The sequence below is a fragment of the Littorina saxatilis genome, linkage group LG5 (assembly GCF_037325665.1).
Source record: "Littorina saxatilis isolate snail1 linkage group LG5, US_GU_Lsax_2.0, whole genome shotgun sequence".
Classification (NCBI taxonomy): Eukaryota; Metazoa; Mollusca; class Gastropoda; order Littorinimorpha; family Littorinidae; genus Littorina; species Littorina saxatilis.
This window is the reverse complement of record NC_090249.1, coordinates 50,483,544-50,498,344: the sequence shown is the minus strand read 5'-3', so window position 1 is coordinate 50,498,344 and position 14,801 is coordinate 50,483,544. Positions and strand designations below refer to the sequence as shown.

Genomic DNA, 14,801 nt, shown 5'->3' with positions numbered 1-14,801 from the left:
GTGAACGCTATTCACGACTTTCCGACCTTGACATTGTAGTGGGGGTCAAGTGGGCGTCGGCATCATTGTCCAATCAGAAATAGGGATGCGCTTCCGCTTCCTGTCCCGCCCAGTCTGCGCAAAAGAAATGGCGCAAAACTGTTTGCGCGGAAAAAGGTGATGAAAAAAAGAACACAGCCTGGTTTGATAACCAAATGATTGCGACCTTGCATTCTAGCATCATTTAATGTGGAACAACGACACATCTGATAAACAAATAGCCAGTTTGTTACCAACATGAGAAACTAGGGTTTAGAATCGAAGCGGTAAACCCGGACCGCTGTTCAGTTGTACACGTAAATCCGGAGAAGCTATCGAAGTGAATCTAGGTGACATGTCGTTTCACTCCGAGTGTGCCAGCACCGGCCCTCTACCCGCCAAACCCCCACTATGCAGGGAAAGTGGTTCGACCTTGCATGACTGCAGGGCAAGTTCGATTTTGCTAGCTAAAATTGCTGCTAGTGCTGCCTTGTCTAGATCTGGAACTTTTTCAATTGGATTTTTTTTCTCTATTATACTGGAATGAGTGGGTGCTTTTCTAGATCTAAGCATCGACCGAATTAGATAAAGATGTTCCTTGCATTGCATTCTCCTAAATCTGTTATTCTAACCAGTTTGTTTAAGAATATAATTGTTCGTTTTTTGTTTGTTTTTAGTTGATAAGCTTACAAGTTTTTTTTTTTAAGTAAGTTGTTTCACACGTATAACATGAGACCCACATGCACTAGACAATGGAAGTTGAGGTCCTCGTTCAATAGACTACCACAAATGCCTGTATTATATTTCAGACTCCTTTTAGTTTTGGAGGAATGTGTGGGGTTTGGGTGTTGAACTTGAAGTGGTAGATTGTTTGCACAGGTATGAATGTTCGTACGTTCGAACGTGCACACATGTATGCAGGCATTTGTTTGTCAAGCAGGAACATGCAACATTTTGTTGACTGTATGTGACTGCGTGTGTAATAAAACAAACGACAAACAATACAAACAGCTCCAGCTCTGCTTCTTCACCAGTCACAGACGCATTGCGTTGTTCAGCTTTCCAGAAATATATTAACTCAGTCAGAACCCGCTTCATGAATATTTTATTTCAGGAAAAAGTCAATCGAATCTACACAAAAAAAGGTTGCGTTGTTCTGTCTTTGAGACTGTATCACATGATATTGAGCTACTAGAAGAAACATGTCTGTGGCATAGTTTGCCCAACAGATAGAGAAGTCAACAGAGGTATTCTGCCGTCAGCAGCTTTATTGCTGTTTTGAATTTGATCTTGCATAATTTTATTACATAATTTTGCAACACACAAAGAAATCGTAATTGAATATTTTACGCAAAATTGAATAATTCGCAAACATGTTTGTATGAACAAATATTATTTTAAGAAAATATGAGTGTGAGGATGGACGTATTTTGAGTGAAGTAGCAGAAATTCTTTTTAAGTTCTTTAGCTACATGCACACGTTCTGTTAATTACGTTCTTAGCAGGGAAGTCCAGATTAATAATACTGCTGTGACAGGTTGTGGTTTCCATACACACTTTGAATACAGGGAAAAAAGAAAAAAGGAAAAAAAACAGCTAAAAAAAAATTGTGCACATAGGATTAAAATATTAAAGTGTACAGAATAAAAGCAACATATTTACAAAAACAAATCTCGTGGTTCTCTTGTCAAACCCACTGTAGTAAGCACAGAATAGGAGAGAAGATTTTGGAGAAGGTGGCTTAACCTACTGAAGTAAATGATCAAGAGGATTCTAAGCATCCAGTGCTAAAGCTCTCAAATCACAAGACAAACACACTTGTTGTGGCTATCCGAACTGTTGATTTAAAAAAAAACCATACCCACAAATTGTAAACATGATCTATTACAAAATTATATATATTGTATGGATCTGTCTTTGTAAAATATACTGTACAGAAAATTTTAAATAATCTGCACAAATCTCGTGGTTCTCTTGTCAAGTAGTAGGCACAGAAAAAAACCCAAAAAACCCTGTGTTTTGTCTTGTAAATTATACTTTACTAAATGTGTACAGTATTCTAAGGAAAAAAAAATCTTCCTTTTTATCATATCAATTGCCTCCCTTGAATTTTATTTGTAAAATAATTCTGAGAAAAAAATCTTTCTACTAAAAAGCAGTGCAATCAAGAAAATGGGTACAACCTGTGTGTATACCTTTATTCCTTATTCTTTTTATTTAATTGAGGATGTCACTACGCAGTTTTACTGATTTAAAAAAAAATTCGCTTCAAATTATCTCCCTTGAACAAACACTTCTTTTTACAATTAAATTTTGTTTACACGAAGAGGTAGTTTTAAGGGTATATACAAGTAAACAATATTGCAACCTTAGATGTATTTACATTTGGACTAATTCCATTAAAAAAAAAATTCAAACTATAAATGATAAATCAAAATAAAACAGATTTTGGGGCTGTGCACAAGCTAATAGGATTAAACACGAAAGTCGTACCCAAGAATCGTCAAATACTTTTGCTAACAGCTATACTTAAACATAAGAAAATATGATCTGCATCTCTTGTTATGAAGATGATGGCACTGGTCCACCCAAGTGCATGCCATATATGCTTTACTGTGCGCTCTCCCTCTCAATGGTCTTTCTCTGGCTGACTCGATTCTGAGGAGATAAAAGAAAACACATTCAGTACAAGCTGTAAAAAATAACAACAAAACTAGTATTACTTAAAGTAGCTGCTGGTTTCTGAGTATTTGATTGAAGGCCCAATCCGACTTGTAAGAAGTTTGCCCGACTGTCGCAGATTTGGTCAGGTATGGAGTAAAATCATGCCTCAATTTGGTAACATACAAACTGCAATATTCTAAGGCTGTGAGTGTGAGAATACATCGGTGCCACTTTTTAAAAACTTTCTTTTTGTGTGTGCGCATGTTTTAGTGCCAAAAATGAAGAGGCCGAGTGCTCTCTCTGCAAAACTTGTGTGAAGCTTCAGAGCTCTATCAATGGTTTGAAAGAAAAAACATACTTTTCCATTTTTGACGTTCTTGTTCCCTTCCCTGTGAAATTTACTGTCCGTAGGTTACCGGATTTTGTTAATGTCCGTGAAAACCTCAACTATTCATTGCTGAGTGCCTAGTGATAGCTATCCCCCCCAACGACCTAGCACTGCTGAATCCTGATTCTTCCCATTGTTTGATTCTGTAATGAAATTGTGTAGTTGGTAGTTATGTGAGCTTCTTCTTGGAGGGGTGGGGGTGGGGGGGGGGGGGGTGCTGGTTGGTTGGGTTTTGGGGGGTTATTAAACCATCAGATTAAAAAGTAAGACTTCATTGTAATGTGCAGATATTTGTTCAGGTGCCCACCATTTTCTATGTGAAAACATGTTGCTAACTAACATGAACCCAACCATAAAACGTGATGTAGGTGAGTAGCCCATCTAGAAAAAAGAACCTGTTCTAATTCGGAATTAGAACAGGTTCGTTTTTCTAGATGGGCTACTCACCTACATCACGTTTCATGGTTGGGTTCATGTTAGTTAGCAACATGTTTTCAAATTCTCATCAGGCAATCACGGCTGACACTAAACACAGAACAGGTGGGAGAGACATAATTCAATTTACTCACCTTCCTTGCATTGTGAGACTGGCCATATGAATCTGCTGAAGTAGTTCCTGCACATATTTAATCAAATATTCATCTTAATAACGTGTTAATATCGCTTGTTCTAGCAAATCAGACTTGACAGTTTTCTGATGGCTTGCACAATTTAAGAGCTTGCCTGTCCCCAATCATTACAATAAGAAACAACATCTAGTATGCAAGTATTTTCAGGGTATGAAGGTTTTAATATGTCGGTTCTTCTGGGGGCATGGAGAAACACCTTACACAAAGTAGAACATACACAACAAATTTCAAACAATTGAGGTCACACCATAGTTTTACTCACAAACAAACAACAGCAATACAATAAACAGTCTGCAAACGCCTACATGTTGTCTACACTAGGTATAAAGAAACAAAGAAGCACATGAAGACGGGCTTTGTCAAGTAGACCATTATAGCGAATGAGCAACAGCTGATGATCCAGACCACCAAATTGACATGATTTCCCCTTATTCAGTTTGTGATTGTAGTCATATTGACGATGCATGACTTCAATTTTTCAAAGTAAGTCTATTGGTGCGTTTACGGATACATTCATTGTCACAATTACGACATGCTAATGTCTAACCTGGGTAAACTTCAATTCATGACTTTTTTCAAACTGGCATAGAAATTATGAGCATACCAGAATTATTTTCCTGTTAGACTGTCTTCTTCTTTTTCTTCTTCTGCGTTTGATATTCAATTCATGGCTGTCATATCGTCAGGTCAGTGGCTGCCATGAAGTCTGCAGTCTTCAGTGTCGGACTGTCAAATTAGATGATATTGTAAAGAAAGTAAGTAACATCTCATGATATTCTAACTTCAATTACATCACCTGTCTCACAGTCTGCCTCTTTAAAAATTAATGAATAATTTCAGTAACATAATTTTTGGGTAAAAAATAAATATGAGAAATAATCCTTACTTTTTTTGTAATAACCCTCACCACCAATTGTTTTATTTCATTTCCATTTTAACAGATTTAGCACCTCTCCGAAAGCCAGAAATACACTTTAAATCCCACGCCCCCCTCGGCCCCCCCTACATAAACTAATTAAATAACTAATTAAGGAAAAAATCCTTACATCATAAAAAGTCAGAACCACCAAAACCACCCCCCCCCCACCCATCCAATAAAACCTGAATACAAAAACACTTCAAAATAAAAAATGAAAACATTTAATTCCACTTACAAAATATAAAAGTTGTTATGCTTTATTTTCATTATCTGTTTACAAACACATAAATTGCTGTGCAAATCTTTTTAAAAACATCAATGCCTGAGACACCAGTAACCTGTTTATATTGTTGACCTTGTAGCTTTTCAGTTTAAGAGGCTGTTCTGGAATCTGCACTAAAGTCAAACATAACCATGAATACCGTGGGAAAAATATTACATCACCAAGACCGAAAAAATAACACCAACCGACACTCCTCACCCTTATTTCACCCACTATGCCAACCCAAAGACTGGAAAATAATAATCAAATACAGAATGAACAAAAATGCTTGATTTCATTTCTTCAATGATAAGTTGAAAATCTTCATTCTTCATAATAATGTTATTAGCATAATGTGTAATTGCCACAATTTACAGAGTTTAATTAAAAAAAAATGATGCGATAAAAATCAAAGTGAAAACATTTGTTTTTATACTGATACCTTATTTACCTTGTGGCTTGTGTGCCTCAGGTTTAGGAGCGTCCTCTGCTCCTCAGTCTGCAAGAAATTAAGCGATGGCCTGAAGGAGAATAGAAAAAGATCCTTTGTCAGCACCCTGTGTATGTGTGTGGGTGGGTGTGTTAGATAAATAGGTGGGGGGGGGGGGGGAGGTGCAATAGCTACCACGCCTAATGCAGTCTGCAAAACAAGTGCAACACTTCTACAGAGCTTTTATGATACAAACTACAAAGCTTCAAATAAGAAACACATTACAATCAAATGAAAGCTGAGCCTGTCATTGCAAAATAAGGAATATACAACAATCCAGTGGCATGTAAAATATTGTTCCTTCAGAAAGATGGCTCTGACAGCAGAAACAATTTAACTTGAAGTTTGAGTCCAAAATTATTTCTCTACATTAGTGAACGTACTTGCAGTAATACCCCTCACACATGAACTATTCACAGACTGAATAACAGTGTGTTCCCAATGTTGCTTCCGTGTATCGGTTAGATCCATCTCGGTTAGATCCATCTGCAGAGTACGGATTGTCATCCGTTTAATATTAAAAAGGAAAAACAATCAGAACTTGTCATCAGTGATCAACCTACCTTGCAAGAGTGGGGTGAAACACTCACTTCCTGCCAACATGTCTGCAAAAAAAAGAGGAAACAATACCAATGGAAGCTTAAAATGGTTCTTTTGTTCAATATGTGTACACGTGCTTCATTTCTGGGGTGAAAGTGTAAAATATATTGATGGATTGATAGAACAATATTGCCTCAAGTTCACCGCACCAAAAAATACTTATCAATCAACATTGTCATCACTCGATCAGCTGTTCCATCTCTTTCATAAGTGTGTGTGTGATGGTGTGAGCGTGTGTGTGTTTGTGTACGTGTGTGTGTGTTTGTGAACAAGCGTTGAAAAACGTATGTTTACCTTGCTCTAGATCTACCGACTTTCGTAGGCGGAGACTTCTCTGCCGTGACAGCGGCTTCGTTTCCCTGGCAGAATTCAACATCTTGTACAGATCTGCCGGTGATTTTCATTTCCTCCGCTTCTAGAGTCACTTGATCCACAGATTTAACGAACATTGAATGTTCTTTTAGTTCTTGTGACGGAAGTAAAATCAAGGAATTAAGTGGGCATTCCTGAGCCCTCTGCTGGCTTCATGTCCACAAAGTAAATCGCACAAACTTGCAGGGTTTGGGGGGTAGTTTATTACTTTGAAGAAGAACAGCTAGTCGTCGCTGCCCGTTCAGCATTCTTCGCGCGACTTTTGTTTTGCAGAGGAAGGCATATGCAGTTTTTTTCCTGATGAATGTTGCCAGGGTGCACAAACTGAGAAAGCATTCCCGATTTTCCACAATTTTCTACTTCTTTACAGTCTTTTGCACAACATGATTTATAACTGCCGGTGTACGTCTAATTCATGATGCCAACCAGCTGGGTCAAAAGTTACGTTCGAGAAAATACTCGTTGAACTAAGTTCCAAACGAATGTCAAGGCCAGTTCTTGACTGGTTTTGAACTGAAGTTGGGCTCCAAATGAAAATAAACACTTCCTCCAGCTGCGCGACCCATTGATAACAACAGTTGGAACTGGTAGGAAGATGAACAGGTCTTGCGAACTGGCTACACACTGTTACGGTTCAAGTTTAAAGGCACAGTAAGCCTCCCGTAAACCATCACAGAGCTCCCCGAGCGTCTAAATACAGTACAAGCATACTTCCATTTGAACGCTCACCGAACGGGAACATCCTGGCTGCTTTCTGTCGAGCGTGAGACATTTTCCAAGAATTTATTTTCGTAGACTTGTTCCGTTAACAACAACGGCGCCTCGTTTTTGCGCTAGACCTAACTTTTAAAATCTAAATAATAAATTGACAGCTTGTTACACAAACATTCTTTAATCATAAAAGAATTCGTTTTTCATCAAGACAAGATCAGAACAATTCGAAGTTGTGAAAGTTTAAAAAAAGAAAAGCCCGGAAGCAGGGTCACGCAAGGGTCGTAGCAGACGACGGCCGGTTTATCAGTGCAAATCGCCGTTCCTCTCAACAGTCAAAAGCCATCGCTAGAGTTCTTGTGAACCACAGCCGTTGTTTCGTGCATAAAAAAAACGTGCTATTGTAGATAAGCTCACGTCGAGTCGCATTCAAACGACTAACTATGACGACTGCATTGTGAAAAGGGAAAACTGGATCACACGGGTTCACGATGGCTCAGGGGTAAGATAAACCACGCAAAAATAAATTCTTTGAAAATTGTTCGCTCTTTACGGAGGGCACCTAGGATGTTCTCAATTGGTGAGTGTTTAAATGAAATGGTGTTTGTACTGTGTGTAAAAGCCTGACCGTATCTGTGATGGTTTACGGGAGACTTACTCTGCCTTTAAGTTCAAAGTAAACACTCAACTGAGGTTGCAGGTAATGGCGGACTTGACTTCCTTCATAACCAAATATCACTCTTCTGACAAAAAAACGCAAATGCTATGTTAAACCGGAAAATACGTAAACCGGAAAAGGAAGCGCATCAAAACCAAAATGGCAGCCCCCATGAAATACGAAAGGTCACGGAAAAAAGTCGTGAATACTGTAATCGATTTGAGAAATGTGCATACCGAATAATACATGATAAAGAAGGATTCTTTGTGCCCGAAAATGGGCCACAGTTGGAGATGGAAGTTCACCAAAAATTGGGACCATACTAACAAAAATACGGTGGGTAAAATTGGCGCCCCCATTTTTTGAGCAAACGCCACCCAAGGCCGCTTTGGACGGGTAGAAATTCCGTAGTTTCCAAGTCTATGGATAAAGCTCGCGTAAGAAGAATACGTCACGGTCGAAAGTCTTTGACGTCAATTAATGCATCATGACGTCATGCCTCCCTGTAGTCTTTCTCTCTCGCGCGGTGTGTGTGTTTGTGTTCATTTTGTGCACATGTGTTAGTGTTACTGTTTATGTGTGTGTGTGTGTGTATTTGTGTGTGTGTGCGCACGCGTGCATGAGTCTGTACTCGTGTGTGTGTGAGTGTGGTGTGTGTGTGTGTGTGTGTATTTGTGTGTGCGCACGCGTGCATGAGTCTGTACTCGTGTGTGTGTGTGTGTGGTGTGTGTGTGTGTGTGTGTGTGTGTGTGTGTATTTGTGTGTGTGTGTGTGTGAGTGTGTGTGTGGTGTGTGTGTGTGTTTGTGTGTGCGCACGCGTGCATGAGTCTGTACTCGTGTGTGTGTGAGTGTGTGTGTGGTGTGTGTGTGTGTGTGTGTATTTGTGTGTGTGTGTGTGTGTGTGTGTGTGTGCGCACGCGTGCATGAGTCTGTACTCGTGTGTGTGTGTGAGTGTGTGTGTGTGTGTGTATTTGTGTGTGTGTGCACGCGTGCATGAGTCTGTACTCGTGTATGTGTGTGTGAGTGTGTGTGGGGTGTGTGTGTGTGTGTGTATTTGTGTGTGTGCCGTGTGCGCGCACGCGTGCATGAGTCTGTACTCGTGTGTGTGTGTGAGTGTGTGTGTGGTGTGTGTGTGTGTGTGTGTGTGTGCGTGTATGTGTGTTTGTTTGTAAAGGTGTGTATGTCTGTCTGTCCATATGTGCGTATGGGTGTGTGTTTTGTGTGTATGAAGTTTTTGTGAGAGAGTGAGTGAGTGCGTGTGAGTGAGTGTGTGTATGTGTGCGTGTGTGACTTGGGGTGTGTGTGTGTGTGTGTGAGTGTGTGTTTGTGTGTGTGTGTGTGTGTGTGAGTGTCTGTTTGTATAAGAGAGAAAGAGAGAAAGAAAGAGAGAGAGAGAGAGAGAGAGAGAGACGCAGAGTGGGTGGGTGGGAGTGTGTTTGTGTGTGTACGTAAGTGTATGTGTGTGTGTATGTGTGTTTGTTTGTAAAGGTGTGTGTATGTCCGTCTGTCTATATGTGCGTATGGGGGTGTGTTTTGTGTGTATGAAGTGTGTGTGAGAGAGTGAGTGAGTGAGTGTGTATTTTTGTACGTGTGTAACTTGAGGTATATGTGTGTGTGTGTTCGTGTGTGTGTGTGTGTGTGTTAGAGAGAGTGAGTTAGAGAGAGAGAGAAAGAGAGAGAGAGAGAGAGAGGTTTGTCTTTCGCTGGGGTATGCAGTGCCTTGGCGTTGCACATCTACTTAATCCCAGCGAAGCTGGAGGTATCCCGTGAACGCTATACTGTAATCGACTTGAGAAATGTGCATACCGAATAATACATGATAAAGAAGGATTCTTTGTGCCCGGCTACGTGCTACAGTTGGAGATGGAAGTTCACCAAAAATTGGGACCATACTAACAAAAATACGGTGGGTGCAATAGTCGCCCCCATTTTTTCAGCAAACGCCACCCAAGGCCGCTTTGGACGGGTAGAAATTCCGTAGTTTCCAAGTCTATGGATAAAGCTCGCGTAAGAAGAATACGTCACGGTCGAAAGTCTTTGACGTCAATTAATGCATCATGACGTCATGCCTCCCTGTAGTCTTTCTCTCTCGCGCAGTGTGTGTGTTTGTGTTCATTTTGTGCACATGTGTTAGTGTTAATGTTTGTGTGTGTGTGTGTGTGTGTGTGTGTGTGTGTGTGTGTGTGTGTGTGTGTGTGTGTGTGTGCTTATTTGTGTGTGTGTGTGTGTGTGTTCGCACGCGTGCATGAGTCTGTACTCGTATGTGTGTGGTGTGTGTGTGTGTGTGTATTTGTGTGTGTGTGTGCGCGCACGCGTGCATGAGTCTGTACTCGTGTGTGTGTAAGTGTGTGTGTGGGCATAAGTGTATGTGTGTGCGTGTATGTGTGTTTGTTTGTAAAGGTGGGTATGTCCGTCTGTCCATATGGGTGTGTGTTTTGTGTGTATGAAGTTTTTTTGTGAGAGAGTGAGTGAGTGCGTGTGAGTGAGTGTGTGTATGTGTGTGTGTGTGTGTGTGACTTGGGGTGTGTGTGCGTATTTGAGAGAGAGAGAGAGAGAGTGTGTGTGTGTGAATGTGTGTGTGCATGAGTTTGTGTGTATGTTTGTGTGTGTATGAGTGTGTAAATGTGTTTGTTTGTAAAGGTGTGTGTGTGTCTTACTGTCTATGTGCATATTTGTTTGTTTGTTTGTTTGTTTGCTCAACGCCCAGCCGGCCACGAAGGGCCATATCAGGGCGGTGCTGCTTTGACATATAACGTGCGCCATACACAAAACAGAAGTCGCAGCACAGGCTTCATGTCTCACCCAGTCACATTATTCTGACACCGGACCAACCAGTCCTAGCACTAACCCCATAATGCCAGACGCCAGGCGGAGCAGCCACTAGATTGCCGATTTTAAAGTCTTAGGTATGACCCGGCCTGGGTTCTAACCCACGACCTCCCGATCACGGGGCGGACGCCTTACCACTAGGCCAATCGTGTATGTGCGTATAAGTGTGTGTTTTGTGTGTATGAGATTTGTGTGAGTCAATGTGTGTGTGTGTGTGTGTGTGTGTGTCTGTGTGTGTGTGTGTGTCTGTGGGTGTGTGCGTGCGTACATGCGTGCGTATGTACGTGTGTGTGTGTGTGTGTGTGTGTGTGTGTGTGTGTCTGTTTGTATAAGAGAGAAAGAGAGAGAGAGAGAGTGGGTGTGTGTTTGTGCGTGTGCGTAAGTGTATGTGTGTGTGTATGTGTGTTTGTAAGGTGTGTATATGTCCGTCTGTCTATATGTGCGTATGGGGGTGTGTTTTGTGTGTATGAAGTGTGTGAGAGAGAGTGAGTGAGTGCGTGTGAGTGAGTGTGTATGTGTGTACGTGTGTAACTTGGGGTATGTGTGTGTGTGTGTGTGTGTGTGTGTGTGTGTGTGTGTGTGTGTGTTCGTGTGTGTTCGTGTGTGTGTGTGTGTTTGAGAGAGAGAGAGAGACAGAGACAGAGAGAGAGACAGAGACAGAGACAGACAGAGAGAGAGGTTTGTCTTTCGCTGGGGTATGCAGTGCCTTGGCGTTGCACATCTACTTAATTGTTTATTTTTTATGTTTTAGCAGAAGTACCGAGCTTTTCTTTTCTACAGAAAGCATTTTCGATTGTCGGAATGAAAAGCTCTGTTTCTGACAAGACTGATTTCACAGCGACAATGAAACAACGAAGGAAGACATTTCACACCGACGATGAAGCACGAACATGTTCATGGTGAGCTCCAGAAATGACGACCTTCGTGTTCCTGGCGATATGGGTCAACCTGGGATTCCGTGGCAAGGGCAAATTATATCGAGCTTTGGCAATAATTTCTGCGACGTCATTTCGGCAGTGGTTTTGCGTGTATAGTAAAATCGAATTGAGGAGGAATCTTTAGAACAAGGAAGTTAGAGAGAAAAGGCACAGTTTTGCACACACAAAAATGGTAGTCGCGGAGTGATTACTGGGTATATGGCAGCACTGCGGTAAGGTAATCTTGAATTTTAGTGTGTTAATTCACAGCTCAGAATTCAGTGGTATTCTTTACTTATTTTTGATACAAGTCCCTGTAAACAAGCCAAAGAAAATGTGTACACAAGGTACAGTTCATTCCGTGGCTTCAAAGGGATCTAAAATGACTTGTTTTACTTACAAGTGCAGGTTCTGCAAATTTGGAGGCTTACATGCCTCTGAATTCTAAGCTATGAATTTAACACACTAAAGTTCAAGATTACCGGTCGTCAACACGTATATCATTGTTTTTCCTTTTACTTTGCTTCTCCTTTCTTTTTATGCTTATCTCTTTTTTTTTGTCTTTGCTTTCTTCCTTTATTTAAAGGTCACAATTCATATCTCAGAGGAAGCAACTTTCGAGCAGTTAACTAGAAGAACTATAACTCTAAGGCTGGGCTCACTGCTGTCGATATTTGTTCATGCGACAGGGCCATACAGAAGTCCAGGTGTGCAGGGTTGTCTACCGACCTTCAGCAGTGAGCAATGTATATGGGCAGAATATACCTGCGCAGTTTCAGCGGCACAGACGACGCACTGCCTATTATTTATGCCGCGATAGGGATTATGACGAGTACTTGGCCTGTTTTCCTTTCATGCAGCGTGTAGCGGGCTGGGACTGATAATCTGCAGTGCGTCGTCGGTCCTGCTGAAGTTACATATGTGAACGGAGCCCCATAGCTCAAACATTAAATTGCTGTCGGTGTTATACCTGCGGCGTTTAGAGAGCTGCTTTTAATAATGTCATATGCTGTTGTTGTCTGCTGGTATGCTCTTGAGTCTTGTAACTATTTACTGTGATAGACCCACATTAGATGTAAATATTTTCAAACGCGGAGATCACCGTGTAAAAAGAAAAAGGAAACAAAACTTGATTGGTCCCGAATAGCCAGAAAGGTTGAAGGGACGTTAAAACAAGTCGCGTAAGGCGAAAATACAATATTTAGTCAAGTAGCTGTCGAACTCACAGAATGAAACTGACTCGTAGCATCGTCAGTCCACCGCTCATGGCAAAGGCAGTGAAATTGACAAGAAGAGCGGGGTAGTACTTGCGCTGAGAAGGATAGCACGCTTTTCTGTACCTCTCTTTGTTTTAACTTTCTGAGCGTGTTTTTAATCCAAACATATCATATCTATATGTTTTTGGAATCAGGAACCGACAAGGAATAAGATGAAAGTGTTTTTAAATTGATTTGGACAATTTAATTTTGATAATAATGTTTATATATTTAATTTTCAGAGCTTGTTTTTAATCCGAATATAACATATTTATATGTTTTTGGAATTAGAAAATGATGGAGAATAAGATAAACGTAAATTTGGATCGTTTTATAAATTTTTATTTTTTTTTACAATTTTCAGATTTTTAATGACCAAAGTCATTAATTAATTTTTAAGTCACCAAGCTGAAATGCAATACCGAAGTCCGGGCTTCGTCGAAGATTACTTGACCAAAATTTCAATCAATTTGGTTGAAAAATGAGAGCGTGACAGTGCCGCCTCAACTTTCACGAAAAGCCGGATATGACGTCATCAAAGACATTTATCAAAAAAATAAAAAAAACGTTCGGGGATTTCATACCCAGAAACTCTCATGTCAAATTTCATAAAGATCGGTCCAGTAGTTTAGTCTGAATCGCTCTACACACACACACAGACACACACACACACACACGCACGCACGCACGCACACACACACGCACCTATACACCACGACCCTCGTTTCGATTCCCCCTCGATGTTAAAATATTTAGTCAAAACTTGACTAAATATAAAAACCAACGTGACAAACTAACAATGCTCTAGCTTCCATACCCGTTTGTGTCATTCAGCAAAGCAGATGTTTTACACGGCTATTAATTTAACACACACTTTCTCCTGTTTGACTGACTTTGCTTCCAAAGGTAATTTGAGTGTTTCGTACACTTGGTTAGGCCAAAAAAAAAATAGGTCTGTTTACGGTAACATAGGCCCAAAAAATAGGGTCGGTAGGTCGGGATTTTTTTTTTTTTTTTTTTTTCTCCTCCAAAAAATCATATTTTTACGTTATTTTGCAAAAAAAACCAAAAGATTTATTTTTTTTCTTCTCCCAAATGCCAAAAAAAAGTCTAGAGTCGCGCGAAAAAAATAGGGTCGGTCGGGTTACCGTAAACAGACTTTTTTTTTTTTGCCTTACATTCATACAAAAATAAAAGCGGAGCAGGATCAGTGCTTTTTTTGTCGTGTCAAGTTTGTAGCCTTCTTATCAGAACACTCGCGGAAAGACTTACGTAAGCTGTAGCAGTACCCACCAAAGCTCAGTTTTACCACATCTTGATCGTGTGCATGACTGACGAACATCAGTCACATTTAATCGTGTTTTTCTTCCACACGTTGGTAAGTATAAATACAGCAAAATGGTGACACGTGGTATCCTTTTTGCCAGGCAGTGAGCCTCTTTCTCGCTGTTCTAGCCTCGTTTCCATTCCCTCTCGTCAGTCATGCGGCTTGTCTGATTGGGCGTGCTTGTAGTGTTAGTTATGTGTGGCAATAAAGATAGGAATCTGCTGCCATTGGCATTGCCAGACTCTCTTCCCTACGATTTATTTCTATGACGACTGTATAACTATAACACAGCCACCGGTATTTTTGTAAGAAGAGCAAATTAACAGATGGCCTGCAAGCCGTAAGTTTGTGCGCATTGAAGGCGTTTCTGATTGCGTTATGTTGACACGATAGTAATGCCGTGTGTTTGTTGGTCCGTCGTTTCCGATTTTTTGCAACAAATCATGTATGTGTTTAAACAGCCCTGAAAAAAACCAAAGTACGTATTGCTGTGTGGACACACGTGGCCTGGTTAGCTGCTGCTGTGTTTGATGTTTAATTCATGATCAACTGTGCATGTATTTATCAACAGGGTTTGCTTCTTTGGTCTCGTCTCGAAGAGTTCCGGTTTAAAGGTCCTTACCTAGCTTGCCAATGATTCGGCTCACCATCTCAGATTTGTTCAGGCTTTTACTTAGAATAAGAACATCCTTCCGCTTGGACATATGCTAAACATCAACATACTGACTGGTTCCTAAGCAGACTGAGACCTTTTTTATGAA

The 14,801-nt window shown here is 40.6% G+C and overlaps 1 long non-coding RNA gene across 2 annotated transcripts; it reads right to left on the bottom strand.

Annotated features, from left to right (window-relative positions):
- Positions 1-1,035: 1,035 nt before the first annotated feature.
- On the bottom strand, positions 1,036-6,980 carry LOC138967383 (uncharacterized). Of its 2 annotated transcripts, none has more exons than XR_011455938.1 (6): positions 6,265-6,980; positions 5,934-5,975; positions 5,323-5,401; positions 4,304-4,425; positions 3,640-3,686; positions 1,036-2,676 (listed from the first exon to the last, which is right to left on the bottom strand). It is a non-coding gene; the product is annotated as an uncharacterized lncRNA (long non-coding RNA). The 2 variants fall into 2 exon arrangements; XR_011455937.1 differs by having other exon boundaries at positions 5,332-5,401.
- Positions 6,981-14,801: the final 7,821 nt, after the last annotated feature.